The sequence below is a fragment of the Aegilops tauschii genome, chromosome 5 (assembly GCF_002575655.3).
Source record: "Aegilops tauschii subsp. strangulata cultivar AL8/78 chromosome 5, Aet v6.0, whole genome shotgun sequence".
In the NCBI taxonomy this organism is placed as follows: domain Eukaryota; kingdom Viridiplantae; phylum Streptophyta; class Magnoliopsida; order Poales; family Poaceae; genus Aegilops; species Aegilops tauschii.
In genome coordinates this window covers 435,761,442-435,787,728 of record NC_053039.3, presented here as the reverse complement: position 1 = coordinate 435,787,728, position 26,287 = coordinate 435,761,442, and the positions used below count along the sequence as shown (strand labels likewise).

Below are 26,287 nucleotides of genomic sequence, written 5' to 3'. Positions count from 1 at the left end.
GTGCGTTGCCCCGCGGACGGGGAGCGCCTCGACGTCGAGTGGAGCCTCTTGGAGCCAAGCAGAGTCGTCGGCGACGAACACGAGCGCGCCGAGACGGATCTCGCGGCCCTCGGCCAATCCTCCGCCTGAAACCATGCTGATGGGGATCGGAAAAATTGCAACTTCTCCAACAAGTCGCTAAGACACCTGCCCCAAGGTGGGCGCCAACTGTCGTGGTTCTAAGTCTGACAGTAGAATGGGGGTAGGTATGTAGAGGCAAGATCCTAGCTATGGAGAAGTTGTACGCACGAATTTTACGAGTTCAGGCCCTTCTCGGAGGAAGTAACAACCCTACGTCTCGGTGCCCGAAGGCGGTCGACTGGATTATATGCGTGTGTGTTACAGGGGGTGCGAACCCTTGTGCATGTGGAGGGGGGTGGCTTATATAGAGTGCACCAGGATCCTAGCCAGCCCACGTTACAAGGGATTTAAGGTACATCAAGAGGGGGGCGTTACTGGTAACGCCAGCAATAAAGAGACATAATGACCATTAAAGCTACGGCGTAATGTCCGATCGTTGCAGTACGGAGTGGCTTTAGATCTTCTGGCGGTCGAGTGACAGTCTCCATGGTCGAGTGACTTCGAGTCTTCCGAGTGGAACGCTCCATGGTCGAGTGGATGATGATTCTTCTTCAAATGCTTCTGGTTTTAGGGTCATGTCTTTGGGGAGGGTATCTTGGACATGCCCATGACCCTACCCTAGGTACATAGCTTCATCACCTCCCACTTGGGCTCGTTCCATTTTGTTTTTTTCTCAACCGCACATTTTTGGAGACACAGTTTCGTACATAAAATCACTCGGGCTATACTGTTTGTTTATTTGGAAGAGAACCGGACGGTTTTGTGAAGCTTATAGAATCTTTTGGCCAGTTTTGGGAAGCTTCTAGAAGCTTGTGGCCTGTTTTGGAAACCTTCTACAAGCATCCAGCCAGTTTTCCTTTTTTGGTTTTCTAGATGGTGTATATTATGTGTTTTCTTTTCTTTTCATTTCCCTTTTTAATGTGTGCGAACTTTTTTCAATTTTGAAAACTTTTTTAAAAGCAAAAGGAAACTTTTTTCTGAACTTTTCCTCAAAGTCGGAAACTTATTATTTGTGAAATTTTTTCCTAAAAATCGTGAACCTTTTATAGTTTTGTGATTTTTTTTCCAAAAATACGTTAACCTTTTTCAAATCCGACAACACTTTTTCCAATATTTTGAATTGTTGCTAAAAATCATAAATCTTTTATCATGTCCATGAAACAAGTGAGCCCTTTTAAAAAAAATTAACTTTTTTCAAATGCATGGTTTTTTAAATTCATGTTCTTTTTTGAAATAGTGAACTTTTGGAGTTTGTTCTCTCTTTTTCAGGTCCGTGAAACAAGTGAATTTTCTCAAAATTTGTGATTTTTCTTGAAATGCATGATTTATTTTTGGTATTCCCAAACTTTTTTGTGAACTCATGAACTTTTTTAAATTCACAAACTTTCTTTCAATCTCGTGAACTTTTTTTGGACCCATTAACTTTTTTAGGTACGCAAACTTTTTTTAAAAGCACAAACTTTTTGGATACCACGAGCTTTTTTGCACTCGTGGATTTTTTTCGAGTTCATGAACTTCTTTTGAAACCATGATCCTTTCAAATTTGTGAACATTCTTTTGTATTCTTGATAAAACTTTTTTTCCTCAAAAGGTCAACCCTCAATCGATCAACTGGTCAATGATGGAACGGTTAGCCATTGTCGATCAACTGCGCGACCAGTGAACAAGGAAAACTGGGCGTTCCGATCTCTTTTTTTACAAACCAAGCGTCCCGATCAAATGCTGCCTCCTCATGTAGACCGGCCCAGGAGGGGGTGCACGTGAGCGTCGGTTCCCCTCCCTGGTACCTTCTTAAGGTGCGAGTGAGGAGGTCTATATTTTCCGCCTGTATTGGGATATACGATTCTGAATCTATATCCGTATCCTTTTTAAAGATATTTATATACTTGCACAAATCCACCAAATATGGAGGCGGATACATCGATAATATTCGGCTGATGTGGATTATGCCATATTTTCACGGGTTAACTTAGGTTATCCAATAGGATTATTCGATTAATCTAGCCCATTGGACAAGCTCAAAATACCCAATTAGACCACTAATTACAATCACCGCATACAAATAGAATAAAAATCATAACCCTAGCAACATCTTAGGGGACTTCCAATTCCGCGCTTTGAGCACCGCCGAACCCATCTGGTGCTCACTGCAACACCCTGGTGGGCCGGCCCACGAACGTGCAGCGTGAGCGAAAAACCCCCTAAACACTTTTGCTGCGACCAGGATTCAAACTCGCGTCGTTGAATTCCTACACTCGCATGTCTAACCACCAGACCTACCTGGTAATAGTGATCCATAGTACCACAAAATACTTGAGACCAATTATAGCTGTGTTGTTCCTAAATTTGGAAGTTCACAGGTAAAAAAAAAAGCTCATGAACAATAAAAGAAAAGTTCACGAATTTGTTTCAAAATTAAAAGGTCCACGTACTCAGAAAAGTTCATGAAAATAAAAAAAGTTCACTGATTAAATTTTGATGAAATTTTTAAGAAGTGCATGAAGTATTGAAAAAAGATCATGAAAGTTTTGAAATATTTTGAAAAGCAGTTCAGAAATTTGAAAAAGAGTTAATTGATTTTGATAAAAAAAAAGGTTCATCAGTTTTGGAAAAAGATCATCAAAACTGCAAAAATTTAATCTATTTAAAAAATGTCGATTTTTCAAAAGGTTCGTCAAATCTGGAAAAAGTTCATTGATTTTTAAAAAAATTGACAAAATTTGAAAAAGTTCATTCAAATGTTTAAAAAGTTCAGCTATTTGGGAAAAAGTTCATGGATTTTTTGAAAAATTAATGATTTTTGAGAAAAAGTTCATCAACTAATAATCACACATTTAAGAAAAAAATCGAAAAAAAGAAAGAAGGAAAATAAATGTGAACTAGAGAAAGAATAAAAGAACAAAAGCAGTTACTACGCACAAGTGTTCTCTGTGAACATACAGGTCTCGTTCCATCACGGTCGCACCATTTTTTGCACTTTAAACAGATAAAAGAAAACCATAAAAATGACCCGGCCTAGCTCACAACGCTTCAGGCACCCATCAAAATGACCTATAACAGGTGGCTGAAGTGCCAAATAGAAACCATCGCACGTTAGTGTACGACCAGGATGAGTTTTAGTTTTTGTTGCATGCGGGCAAGCGTACAAGCTATAAGCACATGCATGTTGGCACATACATCAATACATGAATATATACAATCTGCGAACAATTTGTGATGCATGATATTTCTCTACTCTCGATATACACATGCTAAAACAAATTCATGTTCATATTGTTTGCGTAGTATAAAAAATATCAGGTCAGTGTTCGTTTTCGGTTCAACTCTGCTCCGGTTTCGCTCTGAATTCGTAGTCCGGTAAAATCAACAACTGGTCATTATCGGCTCCGCACTGGATCCGACAAAAAAAATATGATAAAAGATTTGGGAAAGTATTATCCGATCCGATTCGTTTACATCGCCGTATGATTGGTCCAGAATGGTTTTAGAAGCTTCCATGGCATTTATTTTCTATGTGTTTTCATATTAGTTTTTTCTTATCGGTTTTCAGTGTTTTCATCGGGTTTCTTGGTGTTTTCAACTATTCTTTTCATTTTTTTTGTTCATTTTTCTTTGCTTGTTCCTTATAATTTTTCCTTTAGTTTTCATCTTCCTTTTCAATACATAACTACTCTTAATACACATTGTACATTTTTATACATATGTAACATTTTTTCTTTACAAGTATTTGAATCTTTTGAAATACATGTTTAAATTTTCAAATACATGTATGAAACATTCATTGGATATGTATTAATAATTTTTCAAATACACTTTTTGTCAAATGTTATGAAACATTTTTCAAACTACCCGAACATTTGTTTACATTGTATAAATATTCTTATTTTTATCAACCTATTTTTTAAATGCAACATACATTTTTTCAAATTGTTAAAGTTTTTCTAAATGTCATTAACATATTTTTGGACGCATGATTATTATCTAAAATTTAGCATACATTCTTTTGTATGGTATGAAACAATTTTTTACTACACGTTTTTATTGACATCCTATAAACATTTTTTTCTAAAAAGTCACGTGCATCGTTTTAAAACACGTGAACTTTTTTAAAGTTTCACAAATTTTCTTAGTGCTATCAAGTTTTCTTAAATTACGCTAACAAAATATTTTTACCTCATTCTTTTTTCAAATCATTGTTTTTTTCATGGAGAATTGTTACAGATGTATAGCACAAACACGTGAATATATTTACACCGCATTCTTAATGCTATCATATTGGTCTCCTGTACAAAGCCTTGTGTGTGTTGTTGTCAAGGAGAATTTCTTCTTTCTCTTATTTTGGTGAGGTTTCTGAACATTTTATTTGATTAATAGCATTCTTTTAATAAGTCATAATGAAGCATAAGAGGATGCAAACACAATGAGCACACATCTGTTCTTAGCACCATTAGTATGCACACATCCAACACTAACACACACAAACACAAATGATCACATATCCAAAGAGAGCAAAGCTATACAAGACCAAAATTATGACAAGGCCGAGGGAAATACAACAAGAGACATAAACAAGAGCAACATTGATCGTCACGGAGCAGCTGCTGACCCAATGAAGATGTTGCACAATTATGCAAACATGAGTTTAGATGATTTGACTTGGTGGATTATTGGTAGTGTTTCCACCATCTTCTTTTGAGGCTCATATGAGTGACGGATCAATTACCGTGGGATGTAAATTAACCATCCCATAGCTTAGTAGGAAAAGTAGTAACAATATTCCGGCGGAGGACTCTATCTTCATACAATGGGATATCCCACTCTGAAGGTATGTCAAATTGCCTGGCTGAGTCCTCCCTGCGTCAAACGTGGCCACTTCTCGCAGTGTCTTGTTCCAAACGTCGATGGCCAGGATCCACGCCCTGCGGCCCCTCTGCTTAGCCTTGGCCATGACGTAAACGACATCTTCTTCGTGCAAGCTCAGAGCAGGTTGGCTTCCACGGAGCTTCCCCATGTCATGGAGATGAGAGGGCAACTCGGTGTGGCTCATCTCCACTGGCACCTTGAATATGTCGAGCCCGCAGTCCTTGCGCCAATGCTGCAAGGGATCCGCCTTCTCCCATGGTGTGGCTTTCCAACATTTGGTAACCAAGTCGGTGGTGCTGGTGAGGTATGCCAGCCACCGCGAGGTAATAACGGAGGTCGGGGAGCAGGCGAAGCGTCGACGTGGCGCCGCTGGCCTGGTAGACCAAGTACTCGCTATAAATGTCGGCCGAAGCGTGTACAGGCTGCTCATTGTGGACTCCACGCCTGATGCGAAGGAGGACCATGTCGTCCTCGGTAGCGATGACCATGGGGGGCTGTCGGAGATCGTTAGGCCTCAAGCCGTCGCAGTGGACGGTGAAGCAGGAGACGCGCGGCGGGCAGGCCACCCAGAAGGTCACCCAGAAGGCGCCACAGCCCGTAGAGCGGCACACGCAGGTGGTCGTGGCGTCGGTGCGAATGAAGACGTAGCCCCGGACGTCGAGGAGGATCGACTCGGGAGGCAAGCTCAGATCGTCGAGGTGGATAGGTCGGCCGGGGTCGTCGGCGTCGTCCTCCTCGTCCTTGGAGGCATCATCATCGTCATCCTCCTCCTCCGTGGTGTTCTCGAAGTCGTCGTCCTCGTCGATGATGAGCGACGAGAGATCGATTCGACTGTCTTCCTTCTACATAGGCGGCGGCGACCGGCTAGTCATCGCGTTCGAGATTGAGAGGGGAATTTTTTTTTTGAGGAACGAGAGGGGAATAAAATAGGCCTCGTTTCTGCGATGGTCCCTGAAACTCCGAACAAGGCTTGTGGCCCAAGAAAGTTTAAAGTGTTGATCGCATCAACTTTCTCTTTCTTTTTTAAAAAATAATCAACTTTTCTGCTCCTCATATCTATATTGTTACTATCTCTTAAAAAATCTATATTTTTCCCGAAAATATATAGATTTTTTACGCAAAATTTTTACTCCCTTCGTCCCATAATATAAGATGTTATTACATCTAATATGTGAGTGTATTTACCGCAAAAATAAAATAAAATGTGTGAGTATATTGTATGTAATATCGTCTTATATTATGAGACCGAGGAAGTATGCTGTTTTAGTTGTGATCATAGAACGGGGTTTGGTCAAATCCATTCTGCAATTAAATCCAAAGTTAAACAAATAAAAGCAAGATGTAAGATGAGTATAATATTATCCCTGTTGGTGCATCATTGTCCTATATATTACTGTACTTAATACATTTGACTTGTAGCCTTTTTTGGTACATGTTCTTGTTTTTACTTACTATGTTGCAATTCGTAATACACACAACAAATATATAGGAGCATATTTTTGTTCTTGTTCTTGTACAATTTTAGGAAGCACACTGATAGAACTGCATGTTGGTTATTCTTCCTTGATGGATGTTGAAAGTCTTGAACCTCCATCCTTAATGTGGCCGAAAGACTCAACAAAGTCATCCATAAGTTGAATATAATCTGGAATTATTTCCTCGTCGACCGTCAAACTAAGCGTAATAGTGCTATTGTAACTCTGACATTGCACAAGCAAAGCCTGCAAAACAAATCTTTCTGATTAGATACAAAATTGGGTGACAAAATGATTATAATTTTATAGGTTTACTTCTATTCATTTTATTTTTCATGATGACGTTTAATGTGTGTAGTTACAAAGAATTGAGCTTAGCTTGGTCAGTAGGATGTGCTCGTGTAATGAAGTTTTATGTCTAGTGTTACAAAGAACTGAGGTTAGCTTGTTGGTAGGGTGTGCTCGTGTATTCCCATCGAAGGTCGAGCCATGTCCTTAATTAGGTAGTCATACTGACGGAATATCAAGATAGATGTAACTTAAAATGCCTCTACCTTTTGTTGGTCTTGGGTTCAAGTTCACACATAGCAGAAAAAAGGAAGATGAAATGCATCTATGAAAATACTCTTACCTACCACCATTATTCTATAAACTCTATTGATGAGAGGCATCAGATTACAACTCTCCTTGTTTGAGTACTCCTTAACTCGAATTTGTTCCTTACAATTACATATATTGTAGTTACTCCTAGGTGCATCCATCATTTTGGAGGCATTATATCACGAAGTGATAAATTAAGCGTGCACATGCGGGTAGTTGATGTTTTGGGGTCATATTCTTGCCTTTTTGCTCCAATAACCTAGAGCACATAACTTAGCAGAGTTGTTTTGATAATTCAGAAAGAATTAGAGTTGTTTTGTGATCGAAAGCGATGCATGAGGACTAGTATTCACGCATTTTATCTGATAGATGCTTAGGTTGATAAAAAAGTAGAAAGGTTGATTAAGGTTGAAGGTTTTGCTGCAAGATCATGAGTGACTTACTTGTGAAGCTCCATAAACACTAGGTGCAATGACGACAACGGGGTGCCCATAGAACTCTATTTGTTCAGTTGGTCCAACCAGGTTTGAGAACGCAAGAGTTGTATTGGCAAACATACGACCAAAGATAAAAAATCCAACCAGCTTTGACTATCAGTGTTAGTTTGTTAAACAAGGTGCTGCTTAATTATGTCAGAGTTAATTGTAGAAAGAGAACAAAATAAACTAGTACAAAGTGGCAGCGAATATACCTTCAGACCAAACATTTTGAGAAATGATTCACCCATCTTACACGTGAAGATAACTTCAAGTGAGCTCGTTTTCCTATCCACGGTCTTCTTTGCCTTGCGAACATATGCAAGTGCGTTATCATGCATCGCCAAATGAAAAGGAAGGAGGATGTTGCCTAGTTGATTTCCCTAGTCCGCATCCTTGCTCTCACCAGAGTCTATCATTTCAACATATGTTTGTACAGTTATAAGAAAACATTAGACCAAAATAATGACATGCTACAAATTGGTAATGAAATGATCTAAAACCTCCATTCGGAAATAAATTACGTCCCAACAAATGCATAATCAAACTGAACACTCCAATATTGACTAGTAATATACATTGAAATTATATAGGTTGGTCCGGGCGAACATAATAATAATAATAATAATAATAATAATAATATATGTATATATATCATTAGTTGTCGGGAAACATATTTTTCATACATATAATGATTTCTATTATTATAATAAACATGTATATTTGTATGAAAAGTAATGATATATATTACGGCAATAACAAATATATAAAAAAACTGAAAATCTAATGGCATGCACTTCAATTTTTTTTTTACACATTTTCGAATAAAAACTTACTTGTAGGCTAGGGGTTGGTCTTGTATCAACAAGGAGGATAGACCGCAGACATATTTTGCTGGTGTCATTGGAACCTATGATAAATTGCAGGTAAGTTCACAAATGTGTATAGTTCATACGTAAGTATATATACAAGAGATCGCCCAACAGGAGAAACTATGACATATAATACACCTTTGTTTTGTTTCCAAACAACACTTACCAGATTTGCCAAACTAATATCTTGATAGAGCAGCAGAAGTCGCTCCGACTAGCGCATCATTGATGGTCTCCGGAAACAAAAGATAAATACATATATACATTAATGACTCTTCACGTGGGCTGCACGTATTACCTAGAAGGGTTAACTTATATAGTATGACCATTTTACCTTGGCTCAGTGGTTGGGTATGCAGTTGTGCAGCCTAACGACCTGGGTTCAATTTCTAGAATTGACAGGTGACGCATAGGCGGTTTGCCCTGTTTGTTGAGGATCAACCTTGGTGCATGGTGAAACCACTCATCAACACATATTTTGATACTCATTTAAAAAAAATTCTGAGGACCATGTTTGTCTTGGTACTCATACTGAAATGGTTGTATGCATCCCTAGTTGGTGTAGAGGCTGGGAAGTGAAAATCTCTCCCATTTTATGCGCCTCCCCTCCCCTCCAGATCCCTCCCGATCTCCTCCGCCTCCCGCCACCTCCCCTCCCCTCCCCTCCCCCTGCCTCCGCTCCTACCGTCGCCGGATCCCGGCTGGGCAAAGCCCATGCGGGGGGATGATGGCGGGGCGTCCCTCCGTCGCGGCTTGGAGGCTTGGCTATGATGGTGAATCTTGAGCGGGTGCGTCGGGACGACATGTGTGTGGCCATGGCGCCGGTCACGCAGCGATGTGACCTCCTCTACCTTTGGTTGTCTTCATCGTCAGTCCAAAGGGATCTGGTCGGTGGGTGTTGCCTCGCGGTGGCTTCCCGGTGGCGGATCAACTGGAGGAGGAGATGGTGGCCTAGCTGCTGAAGTGGGTGAGGATGCCACCATCGTCGGCGGCTCCCGTGGGTATCGTTTTCCTCGTTGGAGGCGATGGTGGGGGCATCCCTTGCTCCATTGTTTTCGGGGGAAACCTCAGATCTGGAGGAGGCTACCATTGACGCCGACGCCCGTGGGCGTCGTAGCCCTCGTTGGAGGTGTTGATGAGCCTCCTGGATCGGATGATGGCCACGCCTTTGTCGTCACCCCCGTGGGGGCATCATCTTTGGAGACATTCATCGATTCGACGGACATGTGGACGGCTTGGTGATTGCGTGTCGGTAGGTGGTGGAGCGGTGCTTCATCCTACACATCGATGGCGGCGGATCTCGGCGGCATGGCGCAATGAAGACTCGGCGTCCGATGGGTGGCGATAGACTCGCATAGGAGGATGACGCTACCTGGGGTCATGGTGGAGTCAATGGCAGAGAGGCCTGGCAAGGTCGATGCGTCAATATCTGATCTGAGGATGGATCGATTGTAAGGAAGTGACGGCCCTTACAGCATGCGCATGTGGTGCCCAATGAAAGTGCGCCGGACTGGTGTCTAACACAGTCCAAGTATTGTGGCTTGGATGAGGCGTCCGGCATTCGATGTTAGGTGTTGGTGTGATGTCTGTTTGATAGTAGGCTCGAACATTCAGCACCCCTTCATCACGGGGGTAGGAATAGCGACAGGTGTTGCTAAGATGGTGGCTTCAGGTTTACTGTTGTATTACCTTGTAAGGGATTTATGAATAATTAATAAAATGGTTGCATGCATCGCCCAGATGCAGAGGCCGGGAGTACATCCTTTTCTTTAAAAAAAGGCCATTTTTACCTGGCCCCAAGGATGCAGATCAATACACGGAAAATCACATCATAGATGAGGATTTTAGAAGAGTGGCATGATCGAACAGCTAGCTAGATATACTTACGCAGTTCATGGCATTCTTGATGAACTTGACGTCCTCCAAACAAAGGCTCCGGTGCACGAAGCGCCGGCTGGAGCTGGACATGGCACCGTGATCCACGTACTTGAATGGCGTGTGTGGGTCTCTCAAGAACGGAATGGTCGCGACGAAGAGGGTGACGTACGTCCACCACGGTGTTTCACGCGAGCACAAGATACGACCAGACCCACGCGAGGAACGCTAGGACACCCTTGGACCGTGGCCGCGGAACGTAGATGGCTTCTTCGGCATGGCGGGCAGGCGTGTCGGGTCGGCCGGTGCTGCGTGCGGACGCCAGGAGGAGCGCAATGAGCGTCGTCCCGTCGCCGAGGAGTGGTGCACGCGGATCACGGCGCTGGAGATGGCCTCGGCGGTCGGGAAGTCGAGGAAGTGGAACTCCCAAAGCGGCCGGGAGCGGTCCATGGGAGCGCGGACAGCGAGGCCATGTAGTCCTCCATGGCCCGGTCCGGGTCGGCCGCCACGGCAACAGGATCCATGTTCACCATCGTGAAACCTTAGCTCTGGCCTATTTTATGTTGTTACAACCTCTTCGATAATTGTTGGACCAGTAAACTAGAATGATTTGAGATAACAAAGACTTGCAGACATGTCCTTGCCAAGTTTAATTCACTTCCGGGAATCGATAAATCCTAGGGTCTAAGGGAAGAAGACATTATCTACATCCGAAACTGGTTCAAAGGTAATTAGGCATCTTAAATTTTTTTAGTTTGCATGCCTTGCGCCAATTCTTCTAGGGATCCGCCTTCTCGCATGATGTGGCTTTCCAACATTTGATAGATAAGTCAGGGGTGCTAGTGATGGCGCGACACTTGAACGTGAATTGCATCTCAAAAAACTTAATATGGCCTTGTACGACGATGATGTCCCACTCCTGGGACGTTTGACAACCAGGTCTTGTGCTTTTGTCTTGCCGATTGCGGAAGCGGGATGTAGCAAAGCACATCACCATCATCGTTGTCGACCATGAGAATTTCACATGTCAGGATGCCCTTGCTCATGTCGACCCTGGCCATCGAGCCACGTTCACCTCCGGTCGCGAGCACCTTGGTTATGAAGCTCCACGTCGCCAACCTACTCATATACCAAGGTGGAAGACTTATGTCGGGGATGACTGCTTTTGAAGAATGGGAATCAAAGGTGATGAGGATTAAGCCCCCTCAATAACCAATATTCAGAGGCGAGCGAAAAGATGGTAAAGTATGCGCTCTTCGCATTTATCATGGACACGAGCGATGGTGAAACTTTCACCTTAGGATGCTAGTAGGGTGAGGTGTCCGATGATGGGATATTCCCTTAGGCCAAGGAGCTAAGTGTAGAGCCACAACTTATGAGGTTCACCATTGGAATGACCGGAGATGGAGGAGAAATGTCGAGCACAGGGGATTGAGGCAAGTGATTGAGTGCATAGGCATGCCTGCGAATAGCATGACAACCAGGAGCCAGCCGTGGAGCAATGCCAAACCGAAGTTTCTCGGTGATGGTTTGGGACGGGGGAGTGGGTTAATCATGGAATTAACAAGAGAGAACAGTTGGTTAATAAGGTACTTAGGAGTGGTCCAACTTTATGTTTATTTTAGTTTCACGGAAGCGGTGCTTTTCATAGGAGTAGTGTAATATCCGCCGAGAAGTAAAAAAATATAAAAAAACAGGTAGTTTATAAGATTCCCCTATAATAGACCAATTCATCCAAAGCTCACCCTACTCGTTCCACTCATGATAGTCAGATTCCCCTGGAGAAAAACATTACACATTACATGTTCGAAAATCCGTACATTTGGTATTCCTTGGGGGGTAATAAGTACTTTATGTATTATGAATCTACCCCGTGGGATCCATAATTTATATACACAAAAGCGCAATATCAAAGGAGTATAGCGGATTATCACAATCCTAGCATAAAGTTATAGTTTACATTATTCCTCCTGATACATCATTCTCCAATAATAACAATGTAATGAATACATTTGACATGTAATCTTATTCTGTTTGAGTTCTTGGTTTTAAATTACCATGTTGTGACTTGTGATGCACACACATAATATATAGGAGTATACTCATTACACAGTTTTAGAAAGCATCACACACGATGAAGTTGTATGTTGATTACTCTCTGTTGATGGTGGGTGTGGAAAGCTCTGAGGCTGCATCCTTAATGTACCCGAAGGACTCAGTGAAGTCATCCAAAAGTTGAGTATAATCTGGAATGACTTCATTGTCGACTGCCAAAATTACCTTAATAGTGCTATTGTAACTCTGGTAGTGCACAACCAAAGCCTGCAAAATAAATCTAGGTGATTAAGTAAAAAAAAAAGGTGTCGAGAAGGTTTGAAAAGGTTTACTTCAATTTTTTTTAGTGCCTGCGATTAAGTTTTCTTATATTGTTACAAGGAGTTGAGCTAACTTTGGTTGATAAGGTGTATGTGCATCCAAGGTCAAGTCATCCCTTTAACTGTGGACCATCTAGTGATCAACTATATAGAGAGATATATCTAACACTGCTTCTAATCATTTTGGGTCATGGATTCAAGTTCACACTGAAAAGGAGAGGAAATGTAGCTACGCAAATACTCATACCTATCCTCATTATTCTGAAAACTCCACTGGCGAGCAGTGTTAAGAGTACACCTCACCTTGCATTGTGGATTGTGGTAGATGATTTGGGTTGACAAAAGTACATAGGTTGCTTAAGATTGAAGGTTTCGATGTAAGATCGTTGACGACTTACTTGTGGGCCTCCGTAGATACTAGGCGCAATGAACACAATTGGGTGGCCACATAACTCTATTTGTTCAGTTGGTCCAACCATATTTGAGAATAAAATAGTTGTATTGGCGAACATACGTTGGAAGATAGAAGAGCCCGCCTGCTTGTCAAGTTGAAAAATATAGACACTAACTAGGTAAGAGCATAATCAGGTTGTTAAACAAGGATGTACTTAACATTGTGTAATTTAATTTCAAAAAATAAAACATATATATAAGTACAAAGATGCAGCAAAATATACCTTCATGCCAAACATTTTGACAAACAATTCATTCATCTTATGCGTGAAGATAACTTCAAGTGACCTCTTTTTTCCTATCAGTTGTCTTCTTCCCCTTGCGAACATATGCAAGTGGATCATCGTGCATCGCTAAATGAAATGGAAGGAGGATGTAGCCTAGTTGATTTCCCCATGCCACATCGTTACTCTTACCAGCTTCTATCATATCAACATACGTCTGTGCATAGTTGTACAGAAATATTAGATGAAAATAATGATATATTACAAAATTGTAATCCATTGACTTAAGACCTCCATCCGGAAACGTTTTACGCTTCAAAAAGCGTGGAATCAAACTAGCTACTCTAATATTAACTAGTGCTTCCTCCATTCATTATTATAAGATGTTCTAACTTTTTTTAAATTGGATGTATATAGATGTGTTTACTGTGTTTGTTCACTCATTTCAATCCGTATGCAGTCCTTATTGAAATATCCAAAATGAATTATAATAGTGAACAGAGGGAGTAATATGCACAGAAAATATTTAGGTTAGTCAAGTGAACATATATCGCCCACAAAAAAAGATTTAAGTGAACATCTATAACATCATTAGTTTGTCGAGAACATATTTTCATAAATACCATGATTTGTAATCTTTTAACCAAACTCGAACTTTGGGGATTATTCTGATGTCTGAAACGTTAATTACATAACAAAGGAGTAACCATTTGGTGAAGAAATGTATTCCCTGCGTCCGGAATTACTCGTCGCTTAAATGGATATATCTAGCACTATTAGCGACAAGTAATTCGGAATAGAGGGAGTACAAATTAATAATTTATGCATTTAAAACCTCCTAAATATTAATGTATTTAAAATTATATATAATTAGAAAACTTACTTGTAGGCTAGTGGTTGGCCTTGTATTGACAGGGAGAACAGACCGCAAACATAGTTTGTTTGTCTTAGAGGAACCTAACATAAATTGAAGATTTATGTTACACGGTATATAGAAATACAATAAATCCACCTGCGGACTATACAGCCCTCGTTGCCAGAGGTACATCACTTACCAGACTTGCGAAAGTAATATCGTGATAGAGCTGCAGAAGTCGCCCCGACAAGTACATCATTGACAGTCTCCGGAAAAAATATAGAGACAAAATTAATCTTAATTCAGACAGAGTGTACGTACGGAACATTGGAAACTGAATGAACATTTCGCAAATGCACGATTTTCATCTGGCCCTCAGTATGCCGTACGTAAGAATACTACTGGTATACTTACGCAGTTCATGGCATTCTTGATCAATTTGACATCGCCCAAGCTAAGGCTCCGGTGTACAAAGCGCCTGCGGGGATTGGACATGACGTGGTCATCCGCACGTCTGAAGAGCGTGGGCGGGTCTCTGAGGAACACAATCGTCGCAGCAAAGAAGGCAACGTCCACCATGGTGTTCCATGCGAGCACAAGATACGGCCAAATCCATGTGACGAACGCCGCCAGGGCGCTCCCGGACGACTGCTGCCGGCGCCGCGGCTCGTAGATGGCGCCCGTGCGCTCCGGCTGCTCCGGCATGGCCGGCAGGCATGTCGGGTCGGCGGCACTACGCGCGGACGCCAGGAGCATCGTGATCAACGACATCCCGTCGCCGAGAGAGTGGTGCACGCGGATGACCGCGGTGGCGGCCGCCTCGGAGGTCGGGAAGTCGAGGAAGTGGAACTCCCAGAGCGGGCGGGAGCAGTCCATGGGGAGCGCGGGCAGCGAGGCCACGTAGTCCTCCACGGCCCGGTCCGGGTCAGCCTCCACGGCGGCGGGGTCCAGCGTCGGGACGATGATGTGATCGCCCACGTTCACCACCGTGCGCTCCCACCGCGGGTTCTTGCGCCCGTCTGTCACCTACCGTGCATGAAAGAGCGGGCTCACGGGTTAAACCAAGCTAGTGTCGGCAAGTAAGGTTTCAGTGGTAAGGGTATATATACTTGGATGCTGCGGAAGCGCGGGTAACGGGCAAGCTGGGTGGCGATGCCGGCGCTGAAGACGGGTACGTTTACCGGCGAGCCAAGGCCGATTGTAACGACGATGTATATGGCTTCCATGAGCCTTGCAGTAGGGCTCAAGGGCTCCTCCGCGGCCGCCGCCGTGGAATCGTCCGTCTTCGTCCATTCGGCCACTGCTGATCTTGGCGTGCGTATCGGGAGTAGCTGGGTTGTTGTTGGTAGAGCGGCTACCGCGGGGCTACCAGAACTGCCCATAACCACGTACTTTTGGTTTCAAGTGTCTGCTCGATGGATCGCTCAATGTATGGAGCGATCACCACGATCTGTAGGTGTATTATATAGACACGATGAGTACACGTTGCTTACAAAAGGCAGCACCTATAATACGCGAGTGTCGTAGGCACAGCAAAGCAAGTTTACCGGTCACCACGGTAGGAACACGCGGCAACGCTCTACGCGCAAGTTACAAAGTACTATGGAGCCATCATTCCATCAACCCTGGCAAAACATTTATTATTATGACGCGCCAGCGGCCCTTTTTTTGCGGCGCAATCGGCAGTGAAACACGTCCACAACTGATGTGATTTTGTGTGGCTCCGACAAACTATGTGGCGCCAGTTGGATTGGCGGCTATTAGTGGGAAAATATCAGTGATACCACCACTTAGATGCTCCATGATACCAATTTGAAAAACAATAAATTTAAATATCTCAAAAAATTCTGAAAATATCATGAATGTTTGCAATACATTTGTCTACTACCCCTAAAAAAGTCAAATCCAAAGTCGATATACACATTCAGAAACAAAAAAGATAAATCCAGATGTGAATAGTGTAGTTCTTCACACTCTGCATGTTTTTGTCTTTGTTGACACTACTCATATTGAATTTATCTTTCTTTGTTTCTCAACGTGTATCGAATTTGGATCTGAATTTTGTAGGGTTGTAGACACATGTGTTTGACCACTCAAAAAATTTCTCAGAATTTTTTGAATCCTTTAAATATGAAATTTTCGAATTGTTAGCATGGGAGCATCTAAGTGGTGGTATCATTTGATATTCTCACGGCTATTAGTATTGTAAGACCCTGGGTGTGGATTGTGATTAAGTTTGGGGTTTCGAAATCTCTAAGGTTAGTATAGATTTGGCTTGGGGTTTCGAAATGAATATTTGCAATACATTTGTCTACTACCCCTAAAAAATTTAGATTCAAAGTCGATATACACATTCAGAAACAACAAGATAAATCCATATGTGAATAGTGTAGTTCTTCACACTCTTCATGTTTCTGTCTTCGTTGACACTATTCATGTTGAATTTATCTTTCTTGTTTCTCAGTGTGTAAATCGAATTTGGATCTGAATTTCGTAGGGTTGTACACACATGTGTTATGACCATTCACAAATTTTCTAGGAATTTTTTGCATCATTTAAATTTGTTTTTTTTTTTGAATTGGTAGCATGGGAGCATCTAAGTAGTGGTATCACTTAATATTCTCCCGACTATTAGTATTACAAGACCCTGGGTGCAGATTGTGCTTAAGTTTGGGGTTTCGAAATCTTTAGGGTTAGTATGGATTTGGTTGGAATTAAGACATGAGATATACGAAAATGCTAAACTCACGGGCATTTTACTTGCTTTTACGGGGCCTTTCCTTAATTCTCTACCCCCCCCCCCCCCCCCCCGAGTTTCAGGTGGGTGGGGCCCGTTCCTCTCCCTTTTAATCCAATGACAACTTGCCAAGTAATAATCACCCCGTAACACCCCGTAAAAGCCTGTTGATGTAGCATTACTGTGAGATATACTCCAATTGGCGGGTATACTTTTTGTATGCACATCACGCGTGTTGCATGTTAGTAGTACACCTGTACGTAGGGAGTACATGATTAGCAAAGCTTGGTTCGATTATACTTGGTTACAAGGTGCTATTTATTACATAGGAATCCCTGTTTTAATTCATTAGAGCATTTTGATATTGTACTTGTTAAGCCGATATCACATCCATCGATCTATGTGGTTTCCTTCATGATATTAATATGTTTCTTTTTAAAAGAAATCTGTGTTGTCTACATTGCATATTTAGCTTGGATATTCTTGTCAATGCATAGTAAGTGTGCACGTGCGTGTTATCTTTCAATGCGCACAGTGGAGACCATGCCACTGCCTGAACCCATTTGTGCCACCAGGTTTTGTGAACATACTTCTAAGAAACACCAAGTCCAGAAGACGCGAGGGTAGCCCCAAAGTTGCCCGTCCTCAAAAGGTAGACCATTTTAAGGATGCTCGTTCTCTGATGCGGTTCACGGTGATGATTAATGAAGGTGAACTTGATTTTCTTGTCGTGCCAACTGGATCTGAGGATCACATTAAGGGTCCGATCGATCCCTCGAAACATAAAGGTGAAGACATGTGGTCGTTCCTCCTAAACCTTCTATATGCCATTGGGTTGACGAGGTTGTTTTCGGTGATACATTAGTCATAATGATATTCTCATCTACATGTTGAACTGAGACTTTGAGATGAAGCTTAGGATGTATGGCGTCAATGACTCCATGGAGAAGGTGATCAACTTCCCTAAACACCCTTTCTTCGCACGGGTTTATTAGGCATGGCTATGCGGTTTTAGTTGTGTACTCCCTCTGTCCCCAAATAGTTGGCAGATAAATTCAGTCAAAAAATCAATTCTCTATAAGTTTGACCATTTTTTTAAATAAATGGTTCATTGACTCAAAATGAAGAATCAAGGGGATAAAAACCATAATGAGCACACACACCTGGGCTCTGCATGACTAAGATGCACATAACTAACTTCAACGCACACACACAAACATCACACCTGCAAAGAGCAATGTCAATAAAGACCGAAGCCTTGCCAAGGCAGATGAATAAGAAGAAAGAAAACTCTTAAGTGGTCAAACCAACAGCGATGGATGAATACAAAAATAACCATCCACCCCAAAATTCTCTTGACATCACAAGACAACAAAAAATGTTCTTCGGTGACAATACCTTCAAGAAGGGAACGACGCTCAAGCGCCTACGTCGCCGGATCCAACCATCGAAGGCTAGATCATGGGTTTTCACCCTAAAGATCAAGTCCGAGTAAACTCCAAGCCATGCCATCAAGAAGGTAATGCCGCCATTGTCAGGTATAACCAACTACTGTCAGACCTAAGGTTTTCACCTTGGAGCTTGGGACCGAGTACTTGAGAAGCACCACCAAATCAAAGTCATCTTGTGTTGCCGCCTCCACTTTCCACAATCCCAACTGGTACATGCATGCATGGTCCTCGCTTGAGATGCGACGAAATCCTTGATGTTGGAGGAAGATCATTGCCATCGCGAAAATCCGAGTGTAGGACGATCTGGGAGCACCGCACTGCCCCCCATAGCTAGTGGTAGCCGACAGTAGATCTACATGAGACGTCACCACCACATGCCACCACCCTTGCTAGCAGTGCAAGACGACGTGCCACATGTGTTTCAAGCAGAAGACGCCCTCATGGGGACGCAGATGACAATTATCTAGACCTGTCGCTCCATCCTGTCACGGGATGTTACCGTACCGCCAAGAACCACTGTCAAGCCACTCGGAGTTGCCGCCCGACTGGGTGGTGAAGCTCTACGATGACCATTGGAGAGGTCAAGTCAGCCACCCACCATGGTTATGCGTGGTCAGAGAGACCAAACCGTGCTACCATGACATCACACAAGAGGAGCGTCTCACATGCTCGATGTGGGGACCAACGACCGACCACCGTGGTGGCTCAAACACCGCCTTTCGGATTGTCGTGCCACTCGCATCTGGTGGCCATCACCAAGGGCGTGTTTGGTTGCAGTTTGCAACAGTAGTTGCATTGCATGTCCATCTCTAGCCAGCCTGGTTGCTGAAAAACAGCCTCATATGTAGCTGATGCAACCTGTTTGGTTGCCTGCATCGCATCGAGAGGCACTTACCCCCTGTTGTTTGGTTGCCCGCATTTGTGCTTAGGGTGTGAGCAGATGCAAACTTCAGCTGTTTGGTTGCAAACAGCGTTTGTGTTCTGCTCACCCCATTCAAATGTCACTACTAGGAAAAGGCCTACTAATGGCGCACCTAATTTGGCCATTAATGGCGCATTAGTGGTGCGCCATTAGTAGCACGCCATTAGTATATTTTACTAATGGCGCACCACTGGTGCGCCATTAGTATCTGGTATACTAATGGCGCACCCCAGATGCGCCATTAGTATGCCTCCCAGGGTGCCATCTATACCCAGGTGCTTTGGCATACTAATGGCGCACAGCAACGGGATACGCCATTAGTAACTTCGGCATACTAATGGCGCACTGTTTAGTGATGCGCCATTAGTATGCTCTGGCATACTAATGGCGCACTATGATGTGATGCGCCATTAGTATGAATATTAGGTTTTTTTATTTTTTAGTTTCTGTTTTTTGCACAGGTTACAAAATGTATAATTGGACAAAATATAGACAGCACACATCAACAACAGATTCATCGAATACAATAGAAGATTATACAATTCATCATTTTAGTCTCCGAATACAATTCATCATATTAGTCTCCGAATTGAAAAGACCGAACAAAGATGGAACATTATATTACAAGTCTCGAGACCGCGAGTTTGTCTTCACATTACAAGTCGATATCGATCATCTAAACTACCATCACATAGAAGAGAGCTGCGGTCATCACGATGAGCATCATCACGATGAAACTCGTCTTCATCCGGTTCCTCCAACGCTCCCTCCCCTCTCCCTCTAGATAGCGGTCGTATCTAGATTCGGCCTCGGCCCTAGTGGCGTACCCTTTGTAACTGTTACCGCTGAATCGGTGAACCTGTCTCCGACACTCCTCCCAGTCGTCGTAGACTCCGGGAACCTTACCCTTGTACACGACATACCACGGCATCGCTATGCAGTAGCCAAACGAAACGTTAGTACCAATTCACAGACAATACATAAGCAATATATAAGTATGCAACAGAACGATCGGAAGAGAAAAGCAAGACATTAATAGCATCGATTACATCTAAGTTGAACGACTCTCGAAACCAAAGAGACATACTACAAGTTCATTAAAGTTTAATTACAACATGAGCCAATCGATGTTTCAGAACTAGACACAGCATCACTGCTTTCGACTCGACTCAAGGGACCGGAGCGTGGATGAAGCCGCCGTCTATCGTGGGAGTCATGAAACAACGGGCGTTGTCAGCCTGCATTTGTAGGATTGTGTCGATGTCACTGTTGGACGGTTGATTTCTGAGGTAGAACTGCCCCGAGGTACGAATGACATCTTGATGGATGATTTCCGCAAACTCCGACTGGATGCGAAAGAATTCTTGTCTGATGTCCGCGTCCTGGATTGCCCCCAAGCTTGCGGCCCAATCTTTGAGATTATTTGGTAGGAGAAGGTGATTATGGTCCCGCACGATCGCCCGCATGTGATGGATGGCGTAGTAGGCATCCTTCTGACCGCCAGGCGGCTGCTTGACGCAGCAGAACGTCGTATTGTGGGAGAACACGTGCTTGCCGTACTTACGAATAGGCCTGGTGAAGGTGCCTCCAGATTTGACGTAGCCGGGGAGAACATCATCAAGAACCTTCTTGACATTTGTGTAGTCTACGTTCGACTGACGGTCCGGGTCGAAATACGTGGCCATGGAATATTTGGGGCTTAGGAGGATGAGCGTGCAATGTGTGTCACTGCAGAAAACACGGAATGTTAAAAGAAAAACGATCGAAATCTAAGAATTCATATGTTACGGGGCGGTTGAGGGGAGGACTTACTCGGGAAAGTAAGGCACAAGGAAGTTGTCCTTATCTTGGTTTGCCAGAATGACGCCTTCGAGGTAAGAACTCGCGACTTGCCGGTCCCCAGCGCTGCCCAAGATCTTGGCACGCATGTAGAAGGGGTCGACTATCACGATGTCCGGGGTCTTGTCGCGAATGATCCGCATCTCCATACTCAGCGAAAATAGCCGAACGAAGGTGTAGTGCAGCAGATGAAGGTTCAACATAGCGTGGATGTCATCAAACCGCAGGACGATCGTACCCCCGATGGAGTTATCCACAAAGCCCTTGCCCTCTGGCACCTTGGCCGCGAAAACCAGGTATGCCAGATCCTTCTCTCGGAGACGCCGCTTCTCCAAAGAAAGCACACTGTCATGCAGACTCCGCATAGCACCGGTTGCAGCATCGAGCATATTTCTCGGTAGCATCGGCCTACCCGCCACATGCACCCTCCTCGAGATATCCGCAGTTGAAGGTGGCCCGTCCTGAGCACGGATCGTACTCGGTGCCGGCTGGCCCGCACCCTTGTTAGTCTTTCTTTTGCGTGCCTTCTTCTTGATCTCCTGTAATGGGACCGAGTTCTGCTCACAGACCGCCTTCTTGAGTGTGTTGGGGCTGATCATATTTGGCACCTGGCCTATCTGAGGCTCGGTGAAGTCGGCAGCTGGAGGCGTCTCCTGAGAGCTGAACTGCAGACGACGCCTGTTGCAACTTGGCTTCTCCGCGGTACCAGCTAGATCGCACACGTCTTTTGTTGGGTTGGGTTCTTGAGAAGGAGGCCCCATGAAGTCGCCACCGTCCCCATGATCGGCAAAGTACTGATCGACGTTGGCAAATGTATCGTCGTCGTCGTCGTTCTGATCCTGTGCCATATGCATGTTTGGATCCAGTGGCATAGGGATGTCCGGCACCGTTGCGGCGGTCTTGCCATGGGGCCGACTTGGCGCCGGCACGACTGGCGGTGTTGTCTTTGGGGTGGTGTCCCCCGCCCCCAAACGAATCTGGCTCTTTGGCCAAAGTAGGGGCCAGCTCAGGCAGGCGCTGAGATTCATCACGTCATCATCGTCGGCCCCCATGGGTCGAATCGGCGGTAACACCTCGTCGCAGCCTGGCAGCACCCGAACCAGTTGAACCCTAAACAAGTTGGGTGGCATCTGGGTACCGTGGAACAAGGGGTTGCCCGGTTGACCGATTTTGCCCTTGGCGACATCGACCAACTCGTTGTTCACGAAGTGCAGGAGAGTGCACGGAACGTCGGCGGCGCCCTGCGAAAACATGTAGGGCGTTAGGGATGCCCAGTCAAAGGCAAGGAGATGAAGTCCTCGGCCGAGAGAGGCTTAATTAGTTACCGTGATGATGGCGTCGAGCTCGGCTAATGTCGAGGCACCGCCAACGGCGGGCGTGCAGTTGACGGAGGGGCCGCTTGCTGCAGAGGTGCCGGCCGGCGTACACCCGGGTGCATTAAGCTCCCGTGCCGGCGTCGGAGACACCAATGCCGCCTCCGCCTGAGACACCAATGGCCCCGCCATCGCGTTCAGCGAGTTGCTGGCCGTGAAGCTAGGAATCGGGGGCGGCCCCTGTTGGCCGCCCGCAATCCACGCACTAATCCCCTGGATCAAGGTAGGCACAATGGTGGTGATCGTCGCTCCGAGTTGTTGTTGCACTTGCTCTTGGACAATCTCTGGAATCCGCGCCACCTGTGCCCTGAGTTCTTGAACCTCGCACGCCTGGCTTTCCGAGCTGGTCTTTTTCTCCTTTCGCCCAGCAGTGTCATAGTATGACGACCATTTTGTCGACAGCCTTTGCGGGCCACATGACCAGCTGACGTCGGCTTACTGAGCTTATCCTTGTTCTTCATTACATTCAACGCCCTATTTAGAGTGGTGTCCCAAGGGTTGCTCTTAGTCGACCCCGCGCTACTACTTTCAGTCGCCTGCGGAAGGAATGTGAACCATTTAGAAATTTGGCTTCATTAATTAGAATGCAACCATATGAGCTAATTACGAGGGGGTGTATTCCTTACCAGAACAAGCTCAAGCGCCCTGGTCTTCGGATCCGTGGTAAGCTCCTTTGTTTTCGGGTCCTTCTTGTACCGGGCCCTGACAAAGTTCCTGGTCTGCTTGTCACCGTATTTATCGAAGAGGGGCGGTAGGCCTTGCTCGGCACGGTCCGCCTCCTCCTTGTCCCATATAGGCTCCGCCACTCTGTAACCGCCGGGACCGAGTGTGTGTTCCCCTAAGTTCAGCTCCCGCATTTCTTTCCCCCACTTACTTGATTCGGAGTTTGCGGTGCTCGAGCAATTGATCTTGAAGTCGTTGTAGTCATCTTCGGTGATCGAAGGATTTTTCTCCTTGATCTTCTCATAACTCTCACCTTTATCGATCATTCTCTTCACATTGCTTTTCCAAGTAGACAGGGCCTTGCTCATCTTCGTGAGGGCAGCATTGTTCACTTTATTCCCTTTGAGGCTTGTGTTTTCAAATTCAGTGGGGAACTTGTATCGTTCGTGCAGCTTCGTGAAGAGGAGGTTGCGCAAATTCCCTTGGTCAGGATGCCTCAGGTTCTCGGTGTTGATCGAGACGGTGCTCCGGAGAATGCACCAGAGCTGAAGCGAGTACCCCTTGACTATTCGTTCGGGCGCCGTTGGATTCCCGTCGGAGTCCACTTCAGTAACTTCCTCCTTGAGGGTGCGGAGCACGGTCGGGCGCCGGTCCTTCCGTTGCCTCTTCGGTTGGCTGCCATCTGTGCGTGCGCCGCCATCATCAGTGGTGGCATCCTCGGCGGCACCATCAGTGGTGGCATCCTCGGCGGCACCATCAGTGGTGGCATCAGTGGGGTCATCCTCGGCGGTACCATCAGTGGTCTCAGGATCGGTGGGGAAGGCGGCGTCCTCATACAAGTGAGGTTGTTCCTCCATCTCCTGGGACAGCATCCAGAATGGCTTGACGCTCGAACCCCCGGCCTCATCGTTGTTGGCCATGTTTCTCTCTAAATAGGAACAAAGTTTGGTCAAAAAGTTGGTTATTGTCAAGGAACAAGATCATGGTCTCATCATTTAGGGTTTGTCGACACCGAGGCATCCTAAAAGCTAAGCTTTTATCATTGAGGGTTTTTCGACGCCGAGGCACCCTAAAAGCCTAAGCTTTCATCATTTCGGTTTTTATCGACACCGAGGCACCCTAAAAGCCATGCATTAGTCACAAGTACGCCGGGGCACTTGATCCTACTTAATTAACTACTAAGATACCCCGGCCCATGCATTAGTCACAAGTACCCCATATGTCCTATTTTTAGCAAAGACATGCTAAAATTCACGGAAAATTTCAGCATGACCTTTGCTGAAAATAGGACATATGGAGTACCCGAATTTGCCGGAACGGAAGTTAATCGACATTCCGGCAAACTCAAGGGCCTCTCGGGTGGACAAGGCAAAAAAGGCCTCCATCACAACATGGAAAATACACCAAGCAGTATCATCTCCAAGCAGTATCATCTCCAAGCAGTATCATATTTGTAATGACTGAAAATATTTACTTCAGGAAATATTTACTACTGTAGTTTCTGTTACAAACAAAAAAAAGACTGAAGTTTGTCCTAGCTATATTTCAGGATGATTTTTCAGTTGCTCATGCTTTTTACAAATTGTAGCTACTGTTTTTTATACCTAAACAAAATTGCCCTAGCTATATTTGCTACTGTTTTTATACCTAATTTTTTGCTACTGTTTTTTTAATTTGCTACTGCTTTTTTTTTATTTGCTACTGTTTTTATACCTAAACAAAATTTCCCTAGCTATATTTGCTACTCTTTTTTTATTTGCTACTGTTTTTATACCTAATTTTTTTGCTACTGTTTTTAAAATTTCCTAAAAGATTTCTAACTTTGCTAACTGTACTGTGCTAGATTTGCCCTAAAATCTATGCACAAAAACACAGAGAAGGCATTAGGCATTACACAAAAGCACAGAGAACTGCTATAATGTACAACAGGCTTTTGGTTTCTGGAACCATTTCATGCCCAAGTGATCTGATCCTTGTACTTTTGCTACAATGATACAGTGATACAAGTAGAATATGAAGGCATTAGGCATTACAACAAAAGGAACAGAGCTGCTATATTTACAACATGCTTTGATACATACACCACCAAAGTCCAAAGAGTAACCACTTATTAGCTACCAGGAGTAAGTAACTAACTAAATACACGACCAGAGAATAACTCACTTTGCCTCTCACTTGCTTCCTTCACCTCAGAGCGATCTTCTCTTATTACTACTCCTGCACAACATTGTCATAATTTTTATTATCTTCACAACCAAGGTACTGCATTCTGTAACAACCAACTACAAAACTACAAATCAATCAAGGATATGTGGTTATTTCCTCCGCACTAAATTGGCAGGTGAGTCACAAAAGGAACCCCGCCAAGTTTCATAGCACTATCACCCAAACAAGGTACTGAGTTTCTTGGAGCAACTCATAAGCTGGTCTGTGGTGCTAGTTCATGATGAACTATGCAAACGTGTACAGAGATACACAAGAGATTTAGTCTTATACTCCATCCAGCACTGTGTCCACATATTTGGCAATATCTGCCTAATCAAAGCGAGGTGCTAGTTTGCTCACTCTTACTTTTACTGCTCATTTACTGCTCATATACTGTTCACTCTTTTAGGACGCTCTTGGCCCATCTGACACGGAACATCGGGACCTTCTCTCCAGCGTAGCTCAGCTCCCAGATCTCCTCGATCCTTCCGTAGTATCTGTCCTTGTCGTTACCGGTGTAGGATTCCATCGTTACCCCGGAGTTCTGATAACCATCGCTCTTCATGTCCTTGGCCTCGGTGTAGAATGTGTAGCCGTTGATATCGTACGCCTCATAGGTCATCAGGTTGTGCTCGGTGCCCTGTGACAAGGCGAATATGAGTTGTTCTTCCGCGGAAGAATCCTCATGTAAAGGGTACGACAGAAGCTTCTGCTTGAACTAACGCGTGAAAGATGAGTTGTGCTCTTTGAGTATATCTCCGTCCGTCCTCTGTTGGCCTCGGTCATTGTACGTCTTCTTAATAAAGGTTTTGTGCTCTACCACCCAAGGATCGACCACGTCTATGTGTTGTAGCGCGACTAGGTTTGCTCTTTCAAAGTCGGCGAGTCGACCCTCGAAGTCGACATGC

At 44.3% G+C, this 26,287-nt stretch overlaps 2 pseudogenes; both read right to left on the bottom strand.

Moving 5' to 3' along the window:
* Positions 1–6,536: 6,536 nt before the first annotated feature.
* Positions 6,537–10,814, bottom strand: LOC109749118 (wax ester synthase/diacylglycerol acyltransferase 4-like; annotated as a pseudogene).
* A 759-nt stretch (positions 10,815–11,573) lies between these two features.
* LOC109749147 (wax ester synthase/diacylglycerol acyltransferase 11-like) lies at positions 11,574–15,681 on the bottom strand (annotated as a pseudogene).
* Between the last annotated feature and the right edge of the window lie 10,606 nt (positions 15,682–26,287).